The sequence below is a fragment of the Zea mays genome, chromosome 5 (assembly GCF_902167145.1).
Source record: "Zea mays cultivar B73 chromosome 5, Zm-B73-REFERENCE-NAM-5.0, whole genome shotgun sequence".
NCBI classification, from domain to species: Eukaryota; Viridiplantae; Streptophyta; class Magnoliopsida; order Poales; family Poaceae; genus Zea; species Zea mays.
In genome coordinates this window covers 78,271,028-78,294,562 of record NC_050100.1, presented here as the reverse complement: position 1 = coordinate 78,294,562, position 23,535 = coordinate 78,271,028, and the positions used below count along the sequence as shown (strand labels likewise).

Below are 23,535 nucleotides of genomic sequence, written 5' to 3'. Positions count from 1 at the left end.
CGGGTATTACTATCTCATACTCATACCCACGACATAAAAATAACCTCACTGGGTCACCTATATGCACTGGTGGGTATGGATTTACCCCATACCTATACCCATGTGGGTATGGGTCACCCATTGGGTCACCCGTACCCACAAAAATTAAACATCTATCAAAATATTATACTATACAAATATCAAGTATATCCATATAAATATCATTACAAAATTTTCTAACATCATTTAACCATCTATTCAACACACCAAAGATAATTGGATAAAATAGTAACACTAGGATAGTACTACATAGCACATTACATGTTCCATTACATGGTCATTAAATTGTCGTTAAGCCTTCTATGACAGTATGGTCTAAAAGGTTGTTAAATAGTAAAAAAGATGGATGACTAAAGTCCAAGTTCATGCTTGGGCTAAGTTTATATTGGGTATTTTATACCCACGGGTTAACGGGTATGGGTGAAGGTGGAACGTTCTAATACCCGTTTACCCATTGGGTGAAGATTTTTGCCCAATAACAGACCCACGGGTAGAATATTTAGCCCACATATATACCCTAATGGAGTAAATACCCATCGGATATCGAGTCGCGGGTACCCATTGCCATCTGTAGAAGTAGAGATGACAATGTGTAAACCTATATATATATAAAGCGTTCACTAAAAAATTCATACCTATAATAGATATGAATTTTTGTTCAAACCCATGATTATATTGGTTTAAGCTACCCAACATGTTTTCCCATACACACTAGCATCAACATAAAAATGATTTATCATGTAAATGATAGTCAATCTATACTACTTATTAAGAACACAAGAGTAGCCTGCCTCCCTTGCGTTCTGCCATTAGACAATCTCAGCCGTCCGTTCTATCCTTCTCTGATCTAAACCGTCCGATCCCACACAACAGTCCCACTCCTCGATCCTGCCCACCAACCCCGAAGCCATTGCGCCCCGAAGCCATCGCGCAACCGCCCCGCTCGCGAGGTGCCCCCTCCCTCCCTCGAACATGAGCTCGTGCTGCCATTATACTCGTGTGCGAATTTGACCTCACTGTCGGAACGCAGCGAGGACCACACGAGAGCCGCCTGGGCGCAGCTGGCGAGCGGCTCGACGCGGCCTGCGTCGGTGACGAGCGGGAGGGGCCTGGCGGCGCGGGGGTCGGCGTCGTCGATGGCGCTGAGATTGCGCACCCACACCGGCCGCTCCTTGGCGTCCTCCCACAGTGCCCGCGCGTTCACCACGAAGCCGGACCACTCCAGCCTGCTAGCCATCAGTATGTCGCGGTCTCCTGCGAGACGCGGTAGCCCACCAGGTTCCCTTCCACGTCGCACGACGGCGCCTGTAGGAAGGACTCGCTGGCGCCGTCATCCTTGCCCAGGATGCCGACGGGCACGGCGCACACGGTGGTCACCTTCTGCGCTTCGTCGAACAGCTCGGTGCGGAGGATGCGGTTCTCGTCGGTAAACACCACGATGTCGTCCATCCGCTTCGTCCGAATCACCTTGTTGCATTATTAAGGAGTGAGAGATGATGGGCCGGTGGAGAGGGAGGTGTGTGTGAGATGAGATCCCTCCCATCTCGCGATTGGAGCTTGCGTACGCGCCTGAGGGCGTGGATTCGCAGGCGCGGTGGAGTCGCCAGGACCGATGATGTGTAGGAAGTCGAGGTTGGAGCGGGAGAGCACCGCAGCGACGACGTCTGTGCGGTGGCCCGGCTCGACGACGATCCACACGAGCCAAGCGTCAACGAGGCAGAGGGTGTGCGCCAAAGACGTGAGCGACGACACCTGGAGCGCGGAGGTGGTGGTCGGGGTGACGGCAATGACGGGCCTCGCGGGTCCTGCGCCGCGGCGCTTGGTGCTGTGCTACGCGTTCTGGACGGCGGCGAGGATGCGGTGCGCCTTGAGGAGCTCGCTAGGGTTTGGGTGGGGCCAGGCGTGGACGTGGATCGGGTGGCGGCCGACGAAGACGATGTGGCGGATTGGATCGGGTGAGGACACGAGCGAGACGAGGTGCGCGGCGGGGTTGATGGGCGGGGTGGGCAGGAAGAGGAGGAAGACGATGAGGCGGGAGAAGCGAAAGCCGACGGCCATGGAGGTGGCGTAGAAGAGCGCGTGCAGCAGCAGCCACGTGGCCGGCCGGAGCCCCGCGATGGCGGCGGCGTCGAGGTAGGCGCGACGTTGCGCTTGAGTGAAGTAGCAGGGCACGGAGATCACGCAGTCGGCGATGGGGGTGCCGCCGAGGTTGGCATCAGCGAGCTACTTGAGGTAGGCGAGCAGCATGGAGAAGAGATGGGTCGGAGAGAGCGCGATGTGGCCGATGCGGTCAACGTGGACGACGGCGCCGCCACCGGCGACGTGGGAAACGGAGAAAGGGAGGCGGGGGAGGTCGCGGAGGAGGGAGGAGTCCGGGTTCCTCCCCGCGGCGCCTAGGAGGAGGCGTTTGACGCTGGAGAAGGGGGCATGGGCGGACGAGGCGGACGCGACGTGGTAGCCGATGAGGCGCGTGTTGTGGGAGAAGGCGACGGCGGTGGGTGACTCGCGCTTGGACTCGGCGTTGAGGAGCATATCAATGCCCCGCTGCTGTGCCGCCGCCGCCACCAGGGTGTCGTTGCCGACGTCGAAGCCGACCACGCTCATGGCCACTGATTCGGGATTCAATCCGTGCGAATGGGGAGGCAGGGTCGTGCAATTTGGGGCGCGGTGGATGGAGATGGAATGAGCAGAGCGGTGCGCCGGAGCCGGAGGGCACGGACGCACGGTCCGTGCACGCCGCGGTGGGCAAGGAGGAGCTGTCCCCGGCCGTGCCTACTCTCCTGTCACCGACAGGTGGGGCAGCTTCCTCACTGACCCCTGTTGTGTCTCCTTATTCGTAGGGTCGGCAAGACCTTGCTGATGAACCAATAAGTCCGCACCTCTCGGATCCCTCGAATAAAGTCGCAATCCCAAGGTCCTCACTGTGAGGTCCTTCCTGTTCTTCCATACCTGCTTGACACCATCAAGCTCCTTCCAGAATGACTCATAGCGACCTGGTAGGCTGAACAAACACATGGTAGGCTGAACAAACACGACAAAGGTTAGAAACCATGAAAAGTAAACTCCTGAATGGCACAAGTTACATATTGCGTACAATTGCAGTTCCTAATGCTTTTATTAAGTTTCAACATGCCATTGCATTTAGACAAACAATTATAATCATTGAAACTCTGCTGCTATCATTACAGATTCTCAGTTGATCATTACAGATTCTCAGAGTATGTGGTGGGAGTTTTGTTTGATTATTTCCAATATCGAGTAGTGATTTTATAATTTTTTGTGAGAGGAGAAACCAAGGACTTCATATGCATTGTGCAGCCATAAAACTACTAGATGAGCTAACTTTTTATAAGTGGAAGGATGATGACCCTCAATTTGAATTCAACTGTCTTTCTTGTGTTAAGGAGATAGCATGCCCACTGTCTAATAAAATATGTTTTGTATGCCTTTCTATACAGTGGTGTAGTTAATATTTTTGCCAGCATGCCTACTTTCTTTAGTTCAGGAGCTATGCCATTGATTGTTACATTATGCTCACTTTTATTCATAGGTTGCTAGAATACAGAAAATAACTATTTTGATGTAAGATTATCCTCCACCCATATTTACCCATTCTTCTTAGATTTAGAGTCATTTTTTCTGAAAATAAAAGCTCTTGGTATGGATTTCATGTTGATTGTGGAGCAAGTCTACCAGTGACGATGGAGATAGAAAGAGGGAAATTAAATATATGTTACTTGCAATTGATTACCAATCAAGAAGTAAACCTAAATTCACTTTTCCTATACCAAGCCTTGTTCATAGGCGTGACGCCATGCCGTGAGCTATTGCTGGTAGACTTGATCCCACTCCCACATGACAGTGGATGTAAATGAGTTGCAACCATTGTGCCTGTTTTTGTGAGCTTTCTAATTCTGAAATTGCTTAGTTGGATATGTTTGGATTTCAGAAAGTTTCCTTTCGAATCTTTCTAATGCAGGTGCAACCCACTCTTATTGACAGGAAGCAAGTTTTGTCAAATAGGTGTATTGCAAGTATCTCGGTTGTGTTGATAGCATTAGTCATCGGAGGGATAGATAGGTGTTTGGATTCAAAAGAGTCAACTCTTGTTATTGCTCTTATTGATGGTGTTATCGGACATTATGCTTGCTGCAATGGAGATACATGGTCATCTGAGCTCGACATTCTTTGTAAAGCTGAGCCACGAATTATGACAACATTCAAGGTGTTGTTAAGTATTTTTTTATGATTGCACAAATCATTAGCAAACATATAACTTTTCACTATTTCCTTTTGATTTGTTTAGAGTGCGGCAGGCTACCATTGGTGGTGTAACCATAGATGGGCTTCTTGCAGCAGCAGCTCGATTCTCGATTGGGCTTGCATTTGTGCTGATAGAATTTTCACCACTCAATGTGCTCCTGATGTATTCTAAAACCAGCTGCTAGCTATACCCTTGGCACAGCTGCCGGCCTATGTGGAAGTTTGATCGATTCCTTCTTGGGCGCAACAGTTCAGTATAGTGGGTTCTACAGTGTTCACAAAAAGGTATTACAACCAAACTATTTGAAAATTTTGCCAGTGTCTCTACATATCCTTGTCTCTGGTTTTGAAAGCTTATTCTCTGCTATGTCATGCTTGTTTTGCTTAGCGACTAAAGACTCCACAAAATATGAAAGTAATTTTCCTAGAAATTGCAGACAAGTGTGACAAAAACATGAAGACTAGCCGCAACAAACATGATTCAACCATATTTCTCTTTTCTAACATTGATGAAATTTTCTTCTGATATCTACATTGCACAAATTCTGAAAAATCTTCTCTAATAACTACTTATTACTTTTTGGTTGGTTATCTTCATGAAGGTTCCATATGGTTGGTCTCAACTTCGTTGTATACGAGTCCCTCAAAGACTAGCTAATCCAGACAAATTCATTTGGCCTTGCAAATGACAACGAGATTCACGTAGTTACAAGGCTTGATTGCGGAGCTGTGGCTGGAACCATTGGCTACATTTTGGTGAAGAAAGGTAGACATTCCAAATTTGCTCCCAAAGCTATAGAAGGGTTTTTACTAGGGTATGACTCAAATACAAAGGCGTATAGAGTCTTCAACAAATCATCGGGTTCGGTTGAAGTCTCTAGCGACGTTGTATTTGATGAGACTAATGGCTCTCCAAGAGAGCAAGTTGATCTTGATGATATAAATGAAGATGATGTTCCGACGGCCGCAATACGCACCATGGCGATTGGAGATGTGCGACCACAGGAACAACAAGAGCAAGATCAACCTTCTTCCTCAACGATGGTGCATCCCCCAACTCAAGATGATGAACAGGTTCATCAAGAAGAGGCGTGTGATCAAGGGGAGCACAAGAAGAATAAGTTATGGAGGAAGAAGCACCACTGGCCCTCCAACTCAAGTCCGAGCGACAATTCAAAGGAATCACCCCGTCAATCAGATTCTGGGTGACATAAGCAAGAGAGTAACTACTCGCTCAAGATTAGCTAATTTTTGTGAGCATTACTCATTTGTCTCTTCTATTGAGCCTTTCAGGGTAGAAGAGGCCTTGCAAGATCCGGACTGGGTGTTGGCCATGCAGGAAGAGCTCAACAACTTCAAGAGGAATGAAGTGTGGAGCCCGGTGCCACGTCCAAAGCAAAACGTTGTGGGAACCAAGTGGGTGTTCTGCAACAAGCAAGACGAGCACAGGGTGGTGACAAGAAACAAGGCTCGACTTGTGGCAAAAGGTTATGCCCAAGTCGCAAGTTTGGATTTCGAGGAGACTTTTGCTCCTGTGGCTAGGCTAGAGTCTATTAGAATATTATTAGCCTATGCCGCTCACCACTCTTTCAGGTTGTTTCAAATGGATGTGAAAAGCGCTTTCCTTAACGGGCCAATAAAGGAGGAGGTGTACGTGGAACAACCCCCTGGCTTTGAGGATGACAGGTACCCTGACCATGTGTGTAAGCTCTCTAAGGCGCTCTATGGACTTAAGCAAGCCCCAAGAGCATGGTATGAATGCCTTAGAGATTTCTTAATTGCTAATTCTTTCAAGGTTGGGAAAGCTGATCCCACTCTTTTCACTAAGACTTGTAACGGTGATCTTTTTGTGTGCCAAATTTATGTCGATGACATAATATTTGGTTCTACTAATCAAAAGTCTTGTGAGGAGTTTTGCAGGGTGATGACTCAAAAGTTTGAGATGTCAATGATGGGCGAGTTGAACTACTTCCTTGGGTTCCAAGTGAAGCAACTCAAGGACGACACCTTCATCTCCCAATGAAGTACACTCAAGATCTTCTTAAGCGGTTTGGGATGAAGGACGCCAAGCCCGCGAAGACACCTATGGGAACCGACGAACATGTCGACCTCAACAAAGGAGGTAAGTCCGTTGATCAAAAGGCATACCGGTCTATGATAGGGTCATTACTTTATTTATATGCTAGTAGACCGGATATTATGCTTAGTGTATGCATGTGTGCTAGATATCAATCCAACCTAAGGGAATGTCACCTTATGGCCGTTAAGCGGATTCTTAGATATTTAGTTTCTACGCCTTCCTTCGGGATCTGGTATCCAAAGGGGTCTACCTTTGACTTAATTGGATATTTAGACTCCGATTATGCTGGATGCAAGGTTGATAGGAAGAGTACATCAGGGACGTGCCAAATCCTAGGAAGGTCCCTGGTGTCTTGGAGTTCAAAGAAACAAACCTCCGTTGCCCTATCCACCGCTGAGGCCGAGTATGTTGCCGCAGGGCAGTGTTGCGCACAACTACTTTGGATGAGGCAAACCCTTCGGGACTTTGGCTACAATCTGAGCAAAGTCCCACTCCTATGTGACAATGAGAGTGCAATCCGCATGGCGAATAATCTTGTTGAACACAGTCGCACTAAGCACATAGACATTCGACATCACTTTCTGAGAGACCACCAGCAAAAGGGAGATATCGAGGTGTTCCATATTAGCACCGAAAACCAGCTAGCCGATATCTTTACCAAGCCATTAGATGAGAAAACCTTCTGCAGGCTGCGTAGTGAGCTAAATGTCTTGGATTCGCGTAACTTGGATTGATTTGTAGCATACATGTATTTTATGCCTTTTATCACGTTACATTATGCATTTATGTGATTTATTGCTTATTTATGGTGCTCAAGTTGTGCAAGGGATCCCCGGACCTCATAAGTCCATGTGTGCATGATGCACATATTTAGGGGGAGAAGTGTCACAACTTGACCCTTTGAGACTAACCCTTGTGTTCAAGTGTACTTGATATAGTCTCAAAGGTGGATTGAAAGGGAAAGGTGAACTTGGACCATGCAAAGACTTCCACTGCACTCCAGTATTAGTGTACTCACCTCCAAGTTCATTCTTATGCTTTTATTGCCTTTTGCTCTTACTTGACAATTTTTGGTGAGGCAATGGGATTAAAAGGCCACAAATGATCCCGTTTTGGTGCTTGATGCCAAAGGGGGAGAAATTAAGGCCAAAGCAAATGGATCAGCTACCACTTGTGAATTTTGAAAACAATAGAGTTAGAACTTTTTGATTTGTCGAAATACTCTTATTGTGATTTGTCAAAATACTCTTATTGCAAAATTTAGTCTCTTGTGGGGAGAATTTATGATTATGGGAAAAAGGGGGAGTTTTTGGATCTTGATCATTGTAACTCTTGGAGTATCTCTCTTTATGCTCAAACAAGTGAGTTTGACTTAGAGATAGGAAAATGAATTTGATTTGCAAAAACAAACCAAGTGGTGGCAAAGAATGATCCAAATATGCCAAATTAGAATCAAAACAATTTGGTCTTCAATTTGAATCGATGTTGCATGTTTTGCATTGCTTTTTGATGTGTTGGCATAAATCACCAAAAGGGGGAGATTGAAAGGGAAATGTGCCCTTGGGCCATTTCTATTATATTTTGGTGATTAAATGTCCAACACATAGTGAGTGAGTTATTATGTGCCAAATGAAGAGAAGTGCAAATCATGTAACAAGGTACGTTTCTAGACTTAGTACATTGTTTTGAGTACTAACACATATTGTCTAAGTGCTAGAAACAGAGAAAAGAAGAAAAGAAAAGAGATGCAAAAGATTTGGCTTGGTACAGCCAAAACTCAGCTCAGTCTGGCACACCGGACTGTCCGGTGGTGCACCGAACAGTGTCCAGTGCACCAGGCTGGCCTCCGGTGAACAGGCTGCTCTCGGGAGAATTTGGCAGTGTACAACTATAATTCACTGGACTGTCCGGTGGTGCACCGGACTGTCTGGTGAGCCAACGGTCGGCCGCGCAATCCGCGGGCGACGCGTGGCCCGCGCCAACGGTCGGCAGGGGGCACCGGACTGTCCGATGTGCACCAGACAGTGTCCTGTGCGCCAACTACCACAAATCTGCAACGGTCGTCTGCACCAGAATAGGAAGGAGATCGCGCACCGGACATGAACAGTGGCTGTCCGTTGGTGCACCGGACTGTCTGGTGCGCCACTCGACAGAAGGCAAGGATAGCCTTCCTTGTTGGCCTCCAACGGCTCCTAGCTGCCTTGGGGCTATAAAGGGGACCCCTAGGCGCATGGAGGAGCTACCCAAGCATTCACTAAGCATTCTAAGTCTCCCAAACTCCGTCTCCGCGCACTTGATCGATTATGTTAGTGATTTGAGCTCTGTTCTAGTTGTGAAACTCTTTGTGCTTCATTTGAACTCAAGTCTTGGCTTGTGTGCGTGTGTGTGCTGCGGATTTGTGTGTGTTGCTCCCCAACCTTACTCTTGTGCTTTTATTGTGATCTTTGTTGTAAGGGCGAGAGACTGCAACTTGTGGAGATTCCTCGCAAACGGGAAAATGAGATGTTGGGGGCCTTCGTCTTCCGAAGGTCCTCAAAAACATGATTTAACAATGTTTCTGGAGTATACAACATGAACAGATATCTTCGGACTCGGATCAGAACCGTAGGGTGAGAAGCACAAAGAATACGAAGGTTGACGCAGACCCGAAGCTAGGCGCGAGGGAGCTTCGGCATGGTAGCAGAAAAGGGAACCGACTTAAAAGGGAAAAGGCTATTTAGACCTCGATGGATCACTATAGAGTCATTAGCAAATGTAAAGGGCATGGGTGTAATTTTACATGGGCTGCATTCCGTGCCTATAAATAGATGAACAGTGTTCTTGTACTGATCACGCTGACTTGGCATTTGCTTTTGCGTCACGCTTGTACCTTTACCTTCTTTCAAGCCAAATGTACATTTGTAATTTGATATCATTTCTACTTTTCTATGATAATAAAATAGAAATGAGTCGATAATAATACATAATTCATGTTATCTTTTACATTTCATATGATTCTCTTTTCATTACCATACGCTATACTTATGAAGGTATGACCTTCATAACCTTCGTCCGAAGATCATTATATCCTAAGGGAAATAATGCCTCAAAGGACGAAGGGTATTAACCTTTAACATTTTTTGTGTTGCCTTGTTCTTAACTCATAGCATTTGAGAACAAGTCCCCAACATTGGCGCCCACCTCCGGTGAATCCTTTTCGACCACCTTCGGCAAGCACTGACCTTCGTCATGCCACCGAAGAAAGCTTCAGCGATAGGGGCTGCCGCTCTGCAGCCGCTGGACCCGAACCAGGAGACCCTTTCTCTTCGAGAGGCCTGAAGCCAGAAGAGGAAGGCCACTAGTCCAACACCCCAGGAGGACGAGTTGGACCAAGAAATCAGAAACATGGAGATGCTTCATCAACAAGTACAAAGGAAGAAGGAGAAGATGGCTCGACTAGCCGACCTTCAAAGGCAGATTGACGAAGCCACTGAAGAAGTACGTCATCTTGCTCAAGATGAACAAGAACGAAGGCCCCAACACAGGGAGCTTCATCAGGAAGGCTTGTTCGATGATGATGGATGGTATGATGATTTTAATCATGGTACCTTTACTTTTGACGATGCTTCTCCCTTGGCAGCAGAACTGCAGGCTATCCCATGGCCCCCATCGTATAAGCCACCTCAGCTTCCGATGTATGTTGGGCATTCAGAACCGAAGCTATTTTTGATGAGTTATGAAGCAACTATATCTTCATACGGAGGCAATGCGACTGTCATGGCCAAGTCCTTCGTTATGGCAGTTAAGAATGTGGCTCAAACATGGTATTCTTCTCTTCGGCCAGGGACTATCACTTCATGGCAGAAGCTCAAGGACATGCTGGTGACAAGTTTCTAGGGCTTTCAGACGAAGCCAGTCACAGCTCAGGCTCTGTTTCAATGCACGCAGGATCATGAGGAGTATCTCCAGACATACGTCCGAAGATTCTTGTGTCTGAGAGCATAAGCGCCTACTGTGCCCAATGAAATTGTCATTGAGGCCATGATCAAGGGGCTTCATCCAGGACCTACTGCCTAGTATTTTGCTAGAAAGCCTCCACAGACTTTGGAGAAGCTGCTCCAAAAGATGGATGAATACATCCGCACTGACAATGATTTTCGCCAAAGAAGGTAGGAAGCCTACAGGTTCTCTGAGATGACCAGGGGCTTCGGAGGGAGAATCCACCCAAGGCATGTCAGGTCAATCCACTCCACCCAGAGTGACGACAGAGGAAGTCAACAACAGAGACCACAATACTCCTTGCAAGCTTCGGGGCAGCAACAAAGCTATCTTCGGCCGCTAGCTCCAAGAGGCAGAGGCGCCAGGGGCTTCGGAGGAAGGTTTGGGGATCAACCTAGGAAAATTTATTGCTTATTCTGTGGTGAGGACAAGGGCCATACTACAAGGATGTGCCATGTCACCATTCAGAAACAAAAGGAAATAGCAGAAGCTACAACCCAGCAGAACCAGCCGAAGCAGGTCATGCATACTGCTTCGTATCACTCACCCTACATACCAGATTATGTGGGTAACCATTCTGCAGCGTCTGTTGCTTCGGTTAGTCAGCCATAGACATCTTGGCAACAGCCTCCACCTCCACCACCACTACAACCTGCATATTCACGAGGCCAGCAGCCAGAAGGGAGCCAGCATACCCATTAGCAGCGAGATTTCAGGGAGGAGTCCGAAGCTTGCACAGTCAATAGTACTGTGCCAGAATCGAAGCATATCTATTGAGAAATATCCTACCCCTGAAGCAGTTTTTACATTCATTGTCATTTTCTTTTTTACTAAGGAACAATTATTGAAAACTTAGCTCTCTTGTAATTTTCAATTTATTGTAATAACTTCATTCTTGCCATAGTGAAAAATATCTTCTCCACAGACTCATGAAGTTCAAAAAGTTGCTAAAGCACAAAAAAGTCGTTCTAAGGAACGCAGCGTAAGTTTGCCGAAGCTACAAAAGGTCGTTCTAAAGAACGCAACGTAAGTTTGCCGAAGCTACAAAAAGTCGTTCTAAAGAACGCAGCGTAAGTTTGCCGAAGCTACAAAAAGTCGTTCCTAAGGGAGCGCAGTGTAAGTTTTCTGCTCAAAAGTCGTTCCAAAGGGAATGCAGAGCCAAATACCGCCGAAATATAAGGCGAAGCGCGAAAAGTCAACGCGAATACCGCCGAAATAGAAGGTGAAGAAGTTCAAAAGACGTTCCTAATGGGATGCAGAACTTACAGCGAAAAGTCAGCGCTGATACACCGAAAAATAAGCGGTGAAGCCAAAAAATAAACGACAAAGAGATTGTGTATTCCATTATGGAGATGTGAATGTGTGTCTTCGGCACAAACATCATTTTGCATAACATAACATCATCACATCATTTCGCATAACATAACATCATACATCATATTGCATCAATGGCACAAGAAGGGGATACAATATGGACCTTCGGAGAATGATTCGAAAGAGTGAAATTGTGCTAAGGCACAAAATAAGTTTTGCAGAAATACAGCTTTGAAGCTCTGATGTGGAGAAAAAAAATCTATTGTTGACGAAGCATTAATGTTTTTACCATGATTGGAGGATTTTTTACGAAGCATAAAAGCTCTTCTTTACGAAGCATGAAAAGAAGGGAATGTGTTTTTTCGCCGAAGGCTCAAAAACGGTATGTACATAAAAGTTTCATGCATCGCAAAGAAATGAATTACAAAAGCCATTTATATATTACATTCAAAACCCATGAGCACCAAATATTACAATCATAGTCTAGCAAATGTTACATTAATATTCTAGCAATGTTTTTACAAATAGCTATTCTTCTTCTTTCAAAACTTTATCTGCAGCTTCGGTCAGCAGTTGGGTAATGACTTCGTCTATAATACTTTTGGCCATACTAATAATTTCTGTTGATTCCTTTGCTTCTGGGTCGGCCAGTGACTCGAAGGGCTCTGAGAGAGGAGATAGTTCAGCTGTGGTAGAAAACATAAATTAGTTCGAAGTCATAAAAATAAACAAAAGTTAAAAGCTATTAAGTAATACCTATCCGCCTTTCGAGTTCCGCAGCTTTTTCAGCTGCTTTCGTTGCTTCTCTAGCGTCATGAGTATTTTTTTCGCTCTTCTTTATTATTTCATGGGCCATCCCTCGGTCGCCATTTTCCCAGATGTTAGTGAAAAATTTTCCACCAATTAAGCTTGCTTCGGCCGAGGGGTCTTTTGTATCGTCAACAGAGAAAGCAGCTTCGGCTTGGGCCAGAATTTTCACATGTTCGCACCCTGCTTTCTCCAAAATAGCTGCAACTCCTCTTGCACCAGAGAAGGCACAGACGTCCCCGCGGTCGCTCAAAATTTCTTCAAAAGATTCGGCTTCGTTGCTGATCCACTCAATTGGACCTTCGGGGTCGCCCCGTATGAAGTTATCTTCACTTGAATATGTGTAACGCCCTGAATTTGGGGGTAGAATTTTTTTCTTCTTTTCTCTCACCAAATTCAGGCGTTACTCTTTCCTTTTTCCCTTTTCTTCTCGCTAAGCCTTGATCTTTTCTAAAAGTTATAGCGAGAATTAGCTCGACATCTTGTGTAACCAAAACCTAGAACTATTTTGGGTTGTTGCATCATGCCGAATTATGCACTCTTGTGTTTGTGGTTGAGTGAATTGGAGGAATAGGCATATAGAAAATGTGGAAATTAGAAAAAGAAAAGCCTTTTCTTTTTCTCTCTCTCCCCTTCTCCCCTTTTGGCCCAGCCGCCCCTTCCCCTTGGCCCAAGCGGCCCAGCCGCCCCCCTCCCCTTCCCGCGTGGGCCCCGCGGCGGCCCAGTCGCCCCTCCCCCGCCGTGGGCCATCCTGGCGGCCCAAGCCGCGCCCCCCCTTCCCCCTTTGGGCCCAGCCGGCCCAACCGCCCCTCCCCTTTTTCTTTTCTTTTTTCCAAAAATCCCCTCCCCGCGGGCCTCGCCTGTCATCCCCTCTCTCTCATCCCCTCCCTAACCCTAACCGCCGCCGCCCCTCTCCCTGCCCTAGCGCCGCCGCCGCCGCCCCTCACCCCGCCGCCCCCGCCACGGTGAGGCTCTCCCTCCCCCTCCCCTCCTCTCCCTCCCCTCCCTCCTCCTTCCCCCTCTCGCCGACGCTCTCCCCGCGCCCGGCCGCTCCCGGCCGCGCCCGCCCGGCCGCCCGGCTCGGCCGCCTCCGGCGTCCCCGCCCGGCCTCGCCCCGCGCCCGCTCGGCCCCGCTCCACGGCGCGCCGCCCCGGGCTCGCACCCGGCCCCACCGCCTCGAGCTCGCCCGCCCATGGTGTCCGCCCTCTCTGCGCCGCTCTCCGGCGAGCCCGGCCCCGGCCGCCCCAGCTCGGCCGCCCCGACCCCGGCCGCCCCGCCCCCGACCTCGGCCGGCCCCGCCTCGCCGCGCCCGTCTCCGGCGAGCCCGCCCCGCCCTCGCCCGTCTCCGGCGAGCCCGCCCCGCCCTCGCCTCGAGCTCGCCGCCCCCGGCTGCACCCCGCCTCGGCCCCGCCTTGCCCGGCCGCGCCCGGCCCCGCCGCGGTCGCGCCCCGCCGCCCCGGCTGCGCCCCGCCCCGGCCGCCCCCGGCCGCGCCCGGCTTCGCCCCGGCCTCGCCCCGGCCTCGCCCTGGCCACGTTTACATTAGTGCATGTAGCTAAATCTTTTGTTAGAACCAATTAGAACTAGAGCACGTGACGTTTAGTCATTTTTTACCCGTAGTGCGTCTCGGGCATAAGCTTTAACTCTCACGAGACCTTTTCCCATTTCTTTCTAACCATGGTGAGTTCATTATCGTATGTGATATTCTATGCATATATGCTTTATTTGTTCTCCTGTATGGTGTACTGTTTGTTTCCTAATTTGAATGGATGGATGTGTGTATGCTTGCAATCGCATAGAGAACGATCCGGTTGAAGAGCCCGAGGAACTCGCAGGAGAAGCCCCTGAGCAGCAGTCGGTTGGTGGAGGCAAGTGTCCCTTGACCTATCTCTGTCCTATTCATTCTTTAATTCACCTCCCGCATTACACATTTATGCCTAAGGATTGACTAGCTTTGTTATCCATATCCTTGTTTACCTATTTGGGTTGGATTATTATTGTTTAGCTTTATGCTATTGCTCAAACTCTAATCAATGAACATGATGAGATTATCTATGATACGTTGTTTTCCCTTCTCTTATTATGATGTTGTACTTGTGGCCTTTAAGGAGGCTCGAGCGGTTTCTCGAGTGCCTCTCCGTAAGGACCTGTTCTATGGATGACCGCCCGGGAAAACAGTGCAACCATGAGGGTGGAATGGGGTGCCCTTAACTGAATAATTAGAGGAACCGGGGTGTAGTTCGCTTAGCCGTCGTGCCGTCAATGGGGCTCGGTGTATGCGGCTCGCTCTGCCAAGGTTGATTTGTCCCTTGGGGAGGAGTGTGGTACATTTAGGAAACCTAACGGGCGACTACAACCCCGGGGAATCTTTGTAAAGGCTACGTAGTGATGCCCTGCTGGGTCACCTTGGTAGTGATCAATGGAGAGTCATGATCTCCGGGCAGAAAGGGAATCACGGCTTGTGGGTAAAGTGCACAACCTTTGCAGAGTGTTTGAAAACTGATATATCAGCCGTGCTCGCAGTTATGAGCGGCCAAGGGAGCTCCAATGATTAGTGGTACTTGATCAGAGACATTATGGTTTCCAGGTGGCTATGAGATCGATGGTTTTGGTTATGACTATGGTGCTGGTAAGTGGTATTCCTTCCGTTTGGAAAGGGTACATCGGGCTAATAACTTGGGTTAATGCTAAAACCTGGCTTTCTATTAGTAAATAATAATCTGACCAACTAAAAGCAACTGCTTGACTTATCCCCACATAAAGCTAGTCCACTACAGCCAAACAGGATACTTGCTGAGTATGTTGATGTGTACTCACCCTTGCTCTACACACCAAACCCCCCCATCCCCAGGTTGTCAGCATTGCAACCATTGCTGAGGAGAAGATGAAGCCGTGGAAGGAGACTTCCAGGAGTTCCAAGACTACGACGAATTCTAGGCGTGGGTTAGCGGCAACCCCTAGTCGGCTGCCTGTGAAGGCCGCGTTTATCTACGTTTCTTTTCCGCACTTTGATTTATTGTAAGGACTATATGGACGTCTCAGACGTATGATGTAATCGACTATTATTTTCCTTTTAATACTATTTTGAGCACTGTGTGATGATGTCCATGTTATGTAACTGCTGTGTACGTGAATTACTGATCCTGGCACGTACATGGTTCGCATTCGGTTTGCCTTCTAAAACCGGGTGTGATATAAGTGGTATCAAAGCCGTGCTGATTGTAGGACCGCTAACCTAGAATAGAATGGTCGTTCTAAGGACTATAGACCTCTGTCCCTTCCTTGACTTTGATATCCCTTCAAAAGTTGGTCATACCGACCAAAACTATGTTCTACTGTATATTATACCTTGCTGAAAATTGTGTTTTATTCTAATCCTTCATTTACTTATGGTTCATTACTTGCTGGTCTTATTAATTCTGTTCTCACTCTTTTGCTTGCGGTGTCTTTTGTAGATGGCTCGACTTAGACACACTGCACGAAAGTCCGTCATCCCCTTCTTACCCTCCCGCCTTGCTGAGCGTCCGCTTCGCCGTCCTGTGGCCGGATAGTTCAGCCACTTGGAGAGACTGCACCACCGCCTGCATGAGGAGCAGGAACGTCGACGACAGGAGCAGGAGCAGTAGGGCTCTTCTTTCTCGCTCCAGCAGGAGATAGAGTCCGTGAGGAGCTGCTCCCCTGTGCTTCCCCTGGAGGCGCCCCCTGCACCACCACTGGGCGCCCTAGCTTCTGGAGTAGCTGCTGGAGGAGACCCAGATGATGGAGGTGGCGACGACAGCTCGAGCCACGACACCGACCTCTCTGCTGACCAGGAGCCGGAGGGATGGGTTGCTCGACCCATCACTCGCGACGCTGCTCGCGGGTGTCACTTCCACGATGCGCTCGACACCCTGCTACGTCGGGCACTTAACCGGCGTACTTGGTCCATCGAGTATCGCTGTGTGGTCTACCAGCATAGTCGCGGGGTCTACCCGGACCGCTGGGAGGCGACCTGCTTGGTGCGCCGTCCGGAGAACAGTCTCCAGGGTGCGGAGGCCTGCTCAGAGCACTATTCTATCTCTGAGCGGGACTCAGCTGAGGCGGCCATGCAAGATGCCGCACGACGTGCGCTTTCGCACTACTGCTCGGTTCTCGGTGGGGTAGCTGACGGTCTCAACCTGAAGTACTACCCCCGCCGTCCATCTGGCAGCACAGGAGGCGTGATTGTCTCACCTGTTGGTGAGGACAATCCTAGGTTGAGCAGCACAGTCAACCTAGCCGCCGTGCTAAACACGGAGCTGTACCATGCATTAGACGAGCTGAGTAGGGCTCGTGCTGAGATCGCCCTGCTACGGGCTGAGCGAGTGGAACGTCGTCGCCTGGATGATGGTTCCCCCGCTCCCGTCGGGACTCAGCACCCATACCGCTCACCTCGGCATGGACACCAGCCTTATGGCAACCCCGACTGCAAGACCAAGATAAATCTAGAACCATAGATCGTTAGAGTTGGATCTTGTAATTAATACAAAATACATACATAGAAGCTACAGTCTTAGCGTTAGTCTCGCTCTTAGTTAGTCTTAGTTAGACAGGGTAGTTTGCTATATCCTGTGCATTTATGTTTGTCATGATGAACTATGTTTGGTTTGGATCTTTGTAATGACTGTCACCAGAGTGTGGGTATCCCCTGCATTTTGGTTTACCTGTTATATGTTAATGGAGTTAGCTATATAGTTGGGAAACCTTTTATTCCACTTTCCTCTTTATCTGAGAAGCTGTGTGGTCTGTGTTGGAGATCAGTGAAGATGCTCATCTGTTTAGTGCTGTTGAAGAATTCTATACTCTTTTCTTATGCTGCAAGATTTGCAAGATCAGTTCTGATGTGTGGTTGCATTCTGCAGATGTCAGAGAACAGACGCAGAGGAGGAAGGCGTGCTCAGCAGGAGCGAGCTGCTCAGCAGGATGAGGTGCCCCAGCAACAGCACCTGCCGCCCCCGCCCCCGATGTCGATCGAGCAGATGTTTCTGATGCAGACTCAGGCAGTTCAAGCCATCGGTCAGACTCTGGCCGCCATTCAGCAGCAGCAGCAGCAGCAGGCCCCACCTCAACCTCAGATGCCCCAGATGCCCAGAGACAAGCGTGCTGAATTCATGAGAGGTCATCCACCAACGTTTGCTCATTCTTCTGACCCCATGGATGCTGAAGACTGGCTGCGCACTGTGGAGCGGGAGTTGCATACCGCTCAGTGTGACGACAGGGAGAAAGTCTTGTATGGTCCCCGTCTGTTGAGAGGAGCAGCTCAGTCATGGTGGGAGTCTTATCTCGCCACCCATGCCCACCCCGACACCATCACCTGGGAAGAGTTCAGAGGAAGCTTTCGTCAGTACCATGTTCCGGCAGGTCTGATGACAGTGAAGAAGGAGGAGTTCCTGGCTCTCAAGCAAGGGCCATTGTCTGTCAGTGAGTACCGGGACAGGTTTCTGCAGTTGTCTCGCTATGCTCCTGAAGATGTCAACACCGACGCCAAGCGGCAGTACCGTTTCCTGAGAGGCTTGGTTGACCCTCTGCACTACCAACTGATGAATCATACCTTCCCGACATTCCAGCACCTGATTGACAGAGCAATCATGACAGAGACGAAGCGTAAGGAGATGGAGGATCGTAAGCGTAAGATCAGTGGACCCCAGCCTGGAAGTAGCAATCGTCCTCGTTTCTCAGGCAATCAACCTCAGCAGTTCAGGCAGAACCAACGTCCACCTCAGCAGCATCAGCAGTTCCAGAGGCAGTATCCTCAGCACCAGTATCAGAACCGTCAGAGCAATCAGTCAGGAGGTCAGTTCCAGAGGCAGAATCAGCAGGCACCTCGTCTTCCTGCCCCAGCAGCCCAACAGAGCAGTCAGGCAGCACCAGCTCAGGTTGGAAACAGAGCATGTTTCCACTGTGGAGAGCAAGGCCACTGGGTGATGCAATGTCCGAAGAAGGCAGCCCAGCAGTAGTCAGGCCCCAATGCCCCAGCAAAGCAGAATGTGTCTCAGCCTGGAGCAGGCAACCGCTCTCAGCCGCGTTACAATCATGGAAGACTGAATCACTTGGAGGCTGAAGCAGTTCAGGAGACCCCCGGCATGATAGTAGGTATGTTCCCAGTCGACTCCCATATTGCAGAAGTGTTATTTGATACTGGAGCAACGCATTCTTTCATTACTGCATCATGGGTAGAAGCACATAATCTTCCAATTACTACCATGTCAACCCCCATTCAAATTGACTCAGCCGGTGGTAGAATTCGAGCCGATAACATTTGTTTGAATGTATGTGTGGAAATAAGGGGGATAGCGTTTCCCGCTAACCTCATAGTAATGGGTACTCAGGGCATAGATGTCATCCTAGGGATGAATTGGCTAGATAAGTATCAGGCAGTTATCAGTTGTGATAAAAGGACAATCAAGTTGGTGTCCCCACTAGGAGAGGAAGTGGTGACCGAGTTAGTCCCGCCTGAGCCAAAGAAAGGAAGTTGTTATCAGATAGTTGTTGATAGCAGTGAAGCAGACCCAATCGAGAGTATCAAGGTTGTGTCCGAATTCCTAGATGTGTTTCCAAAGGACTTACCGGGTATGCCACCAGAGCGGAAAGTTGAATTTGCCATAGAGCTTCTTCCTGGAACCGCCCCTATCTTTAAGAGGGCTTACAGAATATCTGGACCAGAGTTGGTTGAACTTAAGGAGCAGATTGATGAGCTGTCAGAGAAAGGTTACATCCGGCCAAGCACCTCGCCTTGGGCCGCTCCTGTCTTGTTCGTGGAGAAGAAAGATGGCACCAAGAGGATGTGCATCGATTACCGAGCTTTGAATGAAGTCACGATCAAGAACAAGTACCCTTTGCCCAGAATAGAAGATCTGTTCGACCAGTTGAGAGGAGCCAGTGTGTTCTCCAAGATTGATCTGAGGTCAGGTTATCATCAGCTCAGGATCCGACCTTCGGACATTCCGAAGACAGCATTCATTACCAAGTATGGTTTGTATGAGTTCACTGTGATGTCTTTTGGTTTGACCAATGCACCAGCGTTCTTCATGAACTTGATGAATAGTGTATTCATGGACTATCTCGATAAGTTTATGGTGGTATTCATTGATGACATTCTGGTTTATTCTCAAAGCGAAGAAGAGCACGCAGATCATTTGAAGATGGTATTGCAGAGATTGCGAGAGCACCAGTTGTATGCAAAGTTGAGCAAGTGTGAGTTCTGAATCAGTGAAGTCCTGTTCTTGGGTCACATAATCAACAAAGAAGGATTGACTGTGGATCCGAAGAAAGTGGCAAACATTCTGAACTGGAAAGCGCCAATAGATACTTGAGGAATCAAGAGTTTCATTGGAATGGCCGGATATTATCGGCGATTCATTGAAGGGTTTTTGAAGATTGCGAAACCAATGACAGCTTTGCTAGGCAACAAAGTTGAGTTCAAGTGGACCCAAAAATGTCAAGAGGCCTTCGAAGCGCTGAAAGAGAAGTTGACTACAACGCCTGTCTTAGTCTTACCTGATGTGCATAAGCCCTTCTCGGTGTATTGTGATGCTTGTTACACAGGTTTGGGATGTGTGTTGATGCAAGAGGGAAGAGTTGCGGCTTACTCGTCCCGACAGTTGAAGGTTCATGAGAAGAATTACCCAATCCATGACCTAGAGTTGGCAGCAGTGGTTCATGCACTGAAGACATGGAGGCACTATCTGTATGGACAGAAATGTGATGTTTACACAGACCACAAGAGTCTGAAGTACATATTCACTCAGTCAGAGTTGAATATGAGGCAACGAAGATGGTTAGAGCTGATCAAAGACTATGAGTTGGAGATCCATTATCATCCAGGCAAAGCAAACGTAGTGGCAGATGCTTTGAGCAGGAAGAGTCAAGTCAATCTGATGGTCGCTCGTCCGATGCCTTATGAGTTGGCCAAAGAGTTTGACAGGTTGAGCCTCGGATTTCTGAACAATTCGCGAGGAGTCACAGTTGAGTTGGAACCTACCTTGGAACGGGAAATCAAAGAAGCACAGAAGAATGATGAGAAGATCAGTGAGATCCGGCGACTGATTCTAGACGACAGAGGCAAAGATTTTCGAGAAGATGCAGAGGGTGCGATATGGTTCAAAGATCGCTTATGTGTTCCCAATGTCCAGTCTATTTGGGAGTTGATTCTCAAGGAAGCTCATGAGACAGCCTATTCGATTCACCCTGGCAGTGAGAAGATGTATCAGGATCTGAAGAAGAAATTCTGGTGGTACGGAATGAAAAGGGAAATCACAGAGCATGTGGCTATGTGTGATAGTTGTCGAAGGATTAAGGCAGAGCACCAGAGACCAGCTGGATTGTTGCAACCATTGCAGATCCCTCAGGGGAAATGGGATGAAATCGGTATGGATTTCATAGTCAGATTGCCTCGCACTCGAGCCGGCTACGATTCCATTTGGGTAGTAGTGGACCGCTTGACCAAGTCAGCCCACTTCATACCTGTCAAGACCAACTATAGCAGTGCAGTATTGGCAGAGTTGTATATGTCTCGGATCGTTTGTCTTCATGGTGTGCCAAAGAAGATAGTGTCAGACAGAGGAACGCAGTTCACCTCTCATTTCTGGCAGCAGTTGCATGAAGCCTTGGGCACACATCTAAATTTCAGTTCAGCTTATCATCCGCAGACAGATGGCCAGACCGAAAGAACCAATCAAATTCTTGAAGACATGTTGAGGGCCTGTGCGTTGCAAGATCAGTCCGGATGGGAAAAGAGATTGCCTTATGCAGAGTTTTCCTATAACAACAGTTACCAGGCCAGTTTGAAGATGTCACCATTTCAGGCGCTCTATGGGAGGAGTTGTAGAACTCCGTTGCAATGGGATCAGCCTGGAGAAAAGCAAGTGTTTGGGCCAACATTCTGCTTGAAGCTGAAGAGAACATCAAGATGGTTCGAGAGAATCTGAAGATAGCGCAATTAAGGCAGCGAAGCTATGCAGACACAAGAAGAAGGCAGCTGAGTTTCGAAGTCGGAGACTTTGTCTATCTGAAAGTGTCACCGATCAGAGGAGTCAGAAGGTTCGGAGTCAAAGGCAAGCTAGCACCCCACTACATTGGTCCGTACCAAATTCTCTCAAGGCGTGGAGAAGTGGCCTACCAGCTCAGTCTGCCAGAGAATTTGTCCGCTGTGCATGATGTCTTTCATGTGTCTCAGTTGAAGAAGTGTTTGCGTGTGCTAGAAGAGCAGTTGCCAGTGGAAGGTCTCGGAGTCCAGGAGGACTTGACCTACGTTGAGAAGCCAGTGCAAATCCTTGAGGTTGCAGACAGAGTCACCCGAAGGAAGACCATCAGAATGTGCAAAGTTAGATGGAATCACCATTCAGAGGAAGAAGCAACCTGGGAGCGTGAAGATGATCTGATGGCTAAATACCCTGAGCTCTTTGCTAGCCAACCCTGAATCTCGAGGGCGAGATTCTTTTAAGGGGGATAGGTTTGTAACGCCCTGAATTTGGGGGTAGAATTTTTTTCTTCTTTTCTCTCACCAAATTCAGGCGTTACTCTTTCCTTTTTCCCTTTTCTTCTCGCTAAGCCTTGATATTTTCTAAAAGTTATAGCGAGAATTAGCTCGACATCTTGTGTAACCAAAACCTAGAACTATTTTGGGTTGTTGCATCATGCCGAATTATGCACTCTTGTGTTTGTGGTTGAGTGAATTGGAGGAATAGGCATATAGAAAATGTGGAAATTAGAAAAAGAAAAGCCTTTTCTTTTTCTCTCTCCCCCCTTCTCCCCTTTTGGCCCAGCCGCCCCTTCCCCTTGGCCCAAGCGGCCCAGCCGCCCCCTCCCCTTCTCGCGTGGGCCCCGCGGCGGCCCAGCCGCCCCTCCCCCGCCGTGGGCCGTCCTGGCGGCCCAAGCCGCACCCCCCTTCCCCCTTTGGGCCCAGCCGGCCCAACCGCCCCTCCCTTTTTTTTCTTTTTTCCAAAAATCCCCTCCCCGCGGGCCCCGCCCATCATCCCCTCTCTCTCATCCCCTCCCTAACCCTAACCGTCGCCGCCCCTCTCCCTGCCCTAGCGCCGCCGCCGTCGCCCCTCACCCCGCCGCCGCCGCGCCGCCCCCGCCACGGTGAGGCTCTCCCTCCCCCTCCCCTCCTCTCTCTCCCCTCCCTCCTCCTTCCCCCTCTCGCCGGCGCTCTCCCCGCGCCCGACCGCTCCCGGCCTCGCCCGCCCGGCCGCCCGGCTCGGCCGCCTCTGGCGTCCCCGCCCGGCCTCGCCCCGCGCCCGCTCGGCCCCGCTCCCTGGCGCGCCGCCCCGGGCTCGCGCCCGGCCCCACCGCCTCGAGCTCGCCCGCCCATGGCGTCCGCCCTCTCCGCGCCGCCCTCCGGCGAGCCCGGCCCCAGCCGCCCCCGCCTCGCCGCGCCCGTCTCCGGTGAGCCCGCCCCACCCTCGCCTTGAGCTCGCCGCCCCCGGCTGCGCCCCGCCTTGCCCGGCCGCGCCCGGCCCCGCCGCGGTCGCGCCCCGCCGCCCTGGCTGCGCCCCGCCCCGGCCGCCCCCGGCCGCGCCCGGCTTCGCCCCGGCCTCGCCCCGGCCTCGCCCTGGCCACCTCCGGCTGCGTCCGGCAAGCCCGCCCCCTGCTCGTCGCCCCCGCCGCGCCCGGTCCCGCCTCGGCCGTCCCCGGCGAGCCCCGCCCCGGCTCGGCCGCACGCCCCCGTGCCCGACTCGGCCGCGCCGTCCCCGCCCCGGCGTAGTGGTCGGCCATGTCTTCGCCCCGGCGTGCTTGCCCGCTCGCCCCGCCGTGCCTTGCTCGCGTCGTGACAGCCCCGGCATGGCCTCGAGCTCGGCCCAGTGTGCCCATGGCGCGCGGCCTTGAGCTCGGCTAGCGCACGGCCCCGACGTGCGCACGGCTAGTTCGCGGCGGGTGCGTGCGGCCTCGCACGCGTGCTCGCGTAGTGCGCGTGCTTTGGCACGACCCGTTGTGTCCCCGTCTACCCCCCCAGACGCCCGTCTACCCCCCGTGTCCTATGTGCGCTAATCACGTGTTTATATTAATAAGATAGGAGTCTCAATTTGGAAATTGGTTA

The 23,535-nt window shown here is 49.9% G+C and overlaps 2 pseudogenes; one reads left to right on the top strand and one right to left on the bottom strand.

Annotated features, from left to right (window-relative positions):
• Nucleotides 1-886: 886 nt before the first annotated feature.
• On the bottom strand, nucleotides 887-2,643 carry LOC103628294 (probable glucuronosyltransferase Os04g0650300; annotated as a pseudogene).
• Nucleotides 2,644-2,673: 30 nt separating this feature from the next.
• Nucleotides 2,674-4,697, top strand: LOC103628293 (protein PGR-like; annotated as a pseudogene).
• The last annotated feature ends 18,838 nt before the right edge of the window (nucleotides 4,698-23,535 follow it).